Raw genomic sequence first — 6,310 nt, 5'->3', positions numbered from 1 at the left:
GGGAAATGAAGGCAGCGTAATAGTTTAGTTTCTATTAGCTCTGCACAGAGCGGGAAAAACCTCCATCTCTCCTTTGCAACCTAGTTCAGTTTAGTTCTTGCAAGCCCAGGAAAAGGGGTAAACTCATTTGTTCTTACACAACTCCACAGAGGACCACATAAAGAGCTTCCTAACCACATTCATTCGAAGCAAAAGAACAGCCTACTGGAATGTGAGTAAAAATCTCTCTCTCCCTGTGCCTTGTGAACTTCAATAAAATGCATGTTTGAGAGCTTTGTGGGGTTTTGTTTCTACTATCCAGATTGAGAGAAGTCTCAGGACAGAACACGGGTGCAAACTGCAACAAAACGTTGCAGTGTAGATGAAATATACTCAGAGTCGCAAAGTGATTTCATGCTCTTTATTCAGCTCATAGTGGTGAGGAGGAATGAATAAAAGTCCCCTCACAGTATCTGCTTTATATACACTATTTACACAATGGGCTGTTACATGATTGGCTAATTCCGGAATTCTACTGTAAGCCAATCAGGTTGTGGATTCACTTCTATCTGGAGCATGATTGGGTGGTTCCTGCCAACCAATCATACTGCTGCATAGTTCTAGGACCAATCAGACTACTGCATTCTGAATCCTATTGTTCTAGGACTAATCAGACTGCTGCAATTTGGATCCTATTGTTCTAGGACCAATCAGACTGCTGCAGTTTGGATCCTATTCAACTCAGTACATAACAGTAGAGATCTGCTCATTCTGAATTCCAGCCTCCCCATTTCATTCCATTCCCACTAAATTTTCAGTTGCATTCCCCTGGTGTTCATTCCATTGCAAATGAGCAAACTCAGTTCACATTTTGCTGTGTTGAGGGGGGGGGGAATTCCTTTAGGTTTATTTTCTGAAGATGTTAGTACTTCTGCAAACCTTGAGTCCTGCCCTCCCCCAAGCCTGCTGATACCTCCCCCTTGTACATGGGTGGTGACATTGACAACTGTATAATTGACATTGATGGCTGTATAATTGACGACAATTTCAACCTGGACATAGGAAACAGAGGGAATAATGTAGATGGCAAGCCACACCATCATGAAGAAGCAAGGGAGTTCAGGCCAGGGAGAATACGTACCAAGTTGACATGAGAGAACTCTGTCAGTCTTCATTTTATAGAACGTATTTGTTTTAGTGTTTAAATTGTAGTCCCATGGATTGCAAGAAGATCAAACCTCTCCATCCTTAAGGAAATCATCCCTGAGTGCTCACTGGAAGAACAGATCCTGAAGCTGAGGCCCCAATATTTTGGCCATCTCTTGAGAAGAGAAGACTCCCTGGAAAAGACCCTGATGTTGGGAAAGATGGAGGGCACAAGGAGAAGAGGACGGCAGAGGACGAGATGGTTGGACAGTGTTCTCGAAGCTACCAGCATGAGTTTGACCAAACTGTGGGAGGCAGTGGAAGACAGGAGTGCCTGGTGTGCTCTGGTTCATGGGGTCACGAAGAGTCGGACATGACTAAACGACTAAACAACAACAAAATAAATAAGTACATTTTAACCATGCGGATGGAACCATGTTAGCCAGAGCCACACAGGAGCAACTAGAGACAGTGGTAACTGTCACTGAAGGTTGAACATAAACCATGCCATTACCGGCCCTATCATTGGGCAGGGTAAGGCAAGTGCCTCATTTGGCAGGTGCTGGTAGTAGGGCAGTGGGAGGCAGCAGGTCCCTGCCTGAGCACATCATTTGGAAAACAGAGCTGTACATGCCACACAACCTATGCTTCAGCCCTGTAATCCATTGTCAGGGTTCAAATAAGATTCAGCTTCCAGTCTAGTCAGCTTCTGAATATGGGACGGTGGGGACGCCATGCCCATCCTCTGCCTCAGACGGCAAAATGTCTTGGGCTGGCCCCAAACTAGGTCAGAGCTTATACAATGAAACGCTTATATCTAAAGGGTTGATAAATAGCAGAGGAGCCACGGGCGCACTCTGGTTAGTTGAAGCTTTCCCCCCTCAAGCGTGCGGTTGAATATAATGAACAGAATTGAAACTGGAATAATGAATCAATGGAAGATCTGTTTTCTGAGTCGGAACAGCTGTTTCATAGTTGCGAATCAAATTTGAGATGTTGTTTACAGGGGCAGAATGGATTCTCGCAGCACACAAATCTTGTCTGACAAGTGACGCTGGCTGCCTAAATTCATTGCTGATCATTGAGGAATGGAAGAAGCCAGCAACTTTTCTTCAGATGTAGTACAATAAAGTGTGAGAGCTGCATCCTTCTGGCTGGATCTGATGCTGGTAATTCCTAGCCAAACCCATGTACCTTGCACCAGCCTCCCAGATGCCCAGCAGGCTTGAGTATCCCCTTTCATCAGTCACCTGCGAGGTTTTTGCAACCTATTGTTTTCACCCTTTCCCAGTCAATCCCAGTTTAAGGACAATAATGGCAAATAATGATAATAATAATAATAATAATAATAATAATAATAATAATAATAATTAATAATAATAATGATGATGATAACAATTCCATGTCTGTGTCTTAGTTAATTAGGCAGCGTCAGTTTGCTTACTCTGCCACTCATTTAAGCCCTAATTTTTTAGGTTACGTTTGTATTTTGTTTTGAGCTATGTTTTGTTCTATCCCTATTTTTATTAGCACTTTGTCTTGTGTGTGTGTTTCCCCAGCAGTCTTGTTGAGTACACACAATCAGTGCACAAGCAACACACACACAGCGTAATTATTACATACTTCAGTGCAGTGCATGCTTTTTAATACACACACACATATATTTAAAAAGCAAAATTTACAGGTGGCTAGCACAAATATAGGGACACAGGTGGCGCTGTGGGTTAAACAACAGAGCCTAGGGCTTGCCAATCAGAAGGTCGGCGGTTTGAATCCCCGCGACGGGATGAGCTCCCGTTGCTCGGTCCCTGCTCCTGCCAACCTAGCAGTTCAAAAGCACGTCAAAGTGCAAGTAGATAAATAGGTACCGCTCCAGCGGGAAGGGAAACGGTGTTTCCGTGTGCTGCTCTGGTTCGCCAGAAGCAGCTTAGTCATGCTGGCCACATGACCTGGAAGCTGTACGCCGGCTCCCTCAGCCAATAAAGCGAGATGAGCGCTGCAAATAATATGTAATTGATTATACGCATCCCCTTTGCATTGTGTTTTCTTTGGAAATGAATGGGCTGGAATTGGAATAACATAATGGCAATATATAGTTTATGTTATTAATTGCATTAATAACATAAGTTGCCAAAGCAAGGCCTTCTTACTCCCCTACTCATCAACGGGGGAGAGATGACTTTCTTGTCACTGCTGCCTCAGTTGTGGAATGCCTTCCTCGAAGAAATAAGTCTAGACTCTACCTTGTTGCCTTTCAGGCACTAGGCAATGGTGTTTCCGTTTATTCACCCAGGTATTTTAAACATTTTAAATATTTAATCTCTCCAACAAGTATCTGTGCTTTTCTCTGCTGGCTATTTTATTGCACAGTTTGTTTTATTCAGTATTTAACTTCTGTTAGTGGATTCGAAATCATTGCGGTAATGGCGGCATAAACACGTCTTAAGGAAATTTTTGGAAAAAATGCATAAAAGGCTGGTGTTAACATCTGAAGAAGAGGCTGGGGAACTTTCTCAGACTGAATTTGGGCATCCTTTCGTGCCTGACCACTGGTACTGTTAGCCAGAGATGATGGCAGTCCAACAACATCTGGGCACCCAAGGTTGTATAAGGCTGTCCTAGAGATTCAGTGTTTCCCATAAAAGACAAACTTTGAACCAAACAGAGACAGTGTATAGCCAAGGAGGATAGAGATTCCATTAGGATAGAGGCCGCCGAACGTTTTGGCCCAATGAGCACATCTGGAATTTTGAGGACGTCCCATGGGTGCCAGTCACAAAATGGCTTCCAAGGGTAGCATGGCATAACATAAAATGGCTGCAGCATATGAAACAGAGGGGGAAAGAGACAGGGCCATGAAAAGGTGCAGGAATGCCCTGCTTCAGCCCCCACCCCAATCTATGGGGAAAGGCACCTTTGACAGTCGCTGCCACACTATCACACAGAAATAAGCTATTTGCACCTCTCATTTGCTCAGAGCAGAAGGGCAGGTGGGTGTTCAGTCCAGACAACCAGTGAAAGGTGGGCATGTTTAACAGGATTGGAGAGGCTGAGCCGGGACAAACAGGAGCTGAACAGAAAGAGCAAATCGTCTCTCATATACTGTGGATTTTAAAGAGGATATTTACTGAGACCCAGTGCTTTTTTTAAAAAAAGTAATGTTTAGGGGTACTTTCATTTTGACTCAAGAAAATCACCATTTTCTAGTTCAAATCAGGAAAAATAAATACAGTAAATGGACAAAAGTACAAAGATTCACAAAATGTTTAGGGTATGGGTAGGCAAACTAAGGCTTGGGGGCCGGATCCGGCCCAATCACCTTCTAAATTTGGCCAGCAGACGGTCCAGAAATCAATGTGTTTTTACATGAGTAGAATGTGTGCTTTTATTTAAAATGCATCTCTGGGTTATTTGTGGGGCCTGCCTGGTGTTTTTACATGAGTAGAATGTGTGCTTTTATTTAAAATGCATCTCTGGGTTATTTGTGGGGCATAGGAATTAGTTCTTTATTATTTTTCAGATTATAGTCCAGCCCCCCACAAGGTCTGAGGGACAGTGGACGGGCCCCCTGCTGAAAAAAAATTCTGACCCCTGGTTTAGGGATATGCGTACCCCTGCGTACCCCCGGGGGGGGGGGAAGCACCACTGAGACCTTTTGTGGGCACACGAAACCTACACATTAGGTGAGAATGAGATTGTTCTGCCCCTCTCATTCATATTGCAATGCCATTTTAACTTCTGATGAAAAGTTAGAGAGTCATTTTAGGATCAGACAATGTAACAATAATTTTCAAAGGGAGCACTTACGCAGTTTTAAGTCAAAACAGTTTCATTTGATAAAGAATTTTCAAACAGCTGATAACTTGTAGTCTCTCTAAGGGCAACATTCTTTTGAGATATTGTATTGATTTAATTTGCATTCAAATTGCTCGGAATTTCAGCAGTGTATACTCACTTGAATGATCTGCTATCAAGCAAAGAATGAATGGCTGACATATTCAAGTCAGAATGCAGAACAGAATTTTAAACCATTTGGTAACAATAAGAATCAAACTAATACTACAGCTTAAATAGAGGAGAGGGAGGAAGAAAGCATAAAAGTGGTCAGCCTGAAAATGAAAGAGATTACATAAAAATTAATATTACTGCAGTCATTGAAATCTTGCACTATGAGACTAATTGTGCCGTGCATAAAAATTGCTATGATCCCCTTTGTGAAAATAAATTAAAACGAGTTTCATTTCTTGATAAATGAAATGTAACCTTGAAAGATTTATCACTTATACAATGCAAAAACAAGTTTGGGAATTAGGCATGTCTAAATGATATAATGATTATTTAATCAGATCATAAGAAGAAATAGATAATGCATTAGGAGAATTTTCCAATTTTCAAAGATGATGAATATTTTCAAACAGAAAATAAACTGATTGTTCTGGATCCAGAGCAATCAGTGTGCTGATTGCTGGACGACGCTTGCAATGTGTGAACCTTGCTAAGAGAGGTCTTATGACGCCATGAAGTGTCTCAGTGGTAAAGGGCATGCTTAGAGTAGACCTTATTGAGCTAGATGGACCAATGACCTGACTTGGTATAAGGCTCCTTCCTATGTTCCGTACTGTGTCGTGGGAGTCAGCTGAAAGCTAAAGGTAGCCACACTTGAATCCATATCTGGAGTGAGGTGTGCTTGCTAGTTCTTCCTATATTGCCCACAAAAGGTCTCAGTAAATAACCCCTCCAAAGTCTACAACGCACCAGAGACTGTTTGCTCTTCCTGCTCCGTTCCTTTCTGCCCTAATTTCGCCTCCCATGCACTTAAGATGCTCCTTTAAACATGCCCATGTTACATTAGATGCTGGAACACCTGTTCTGGGATGACCATGGCCTTGGTTGATGTAAGTGCCTTGTCCTCCGATGGGGTGGTTGATGGCCCAGTGGCATGCTTGATCTTCTTGCTCTTCTGCTCTTTTAGAGGCAGCAGCCACCATATCAATACATACAGTATTATATACAGTGGTACCTCAGGTTACATATGCTTCAGGTTACAGACTCCGCTAACCCAGAAATAGTACCTCGGGTTAAGAACTTTGCTTCAGGATGAGAACAGAAATTATGCTCCGGTGGCATGGCAGCAGCAGGAGGCCCCATTAACTAAAGTGGTGCTTCAGGTTAAGAACAGTTTCAG

Source organism: Podarcis vaucheri (genome assembly GCF_965113315.1).
Source record: "Podarcis vaucheri genome assembly, chromosome: 4".
In the NCBI taxonomy this organism is placed as follows: domain Eukaryota; kingdom Metazoa; phylum Chordata; class Lepidosauria; order Squamata; family Lacertidae; genus Podarcis; species Podarcis vaucheri.
Note: the sequence above shows the minus strand (reverse complement) of the source record.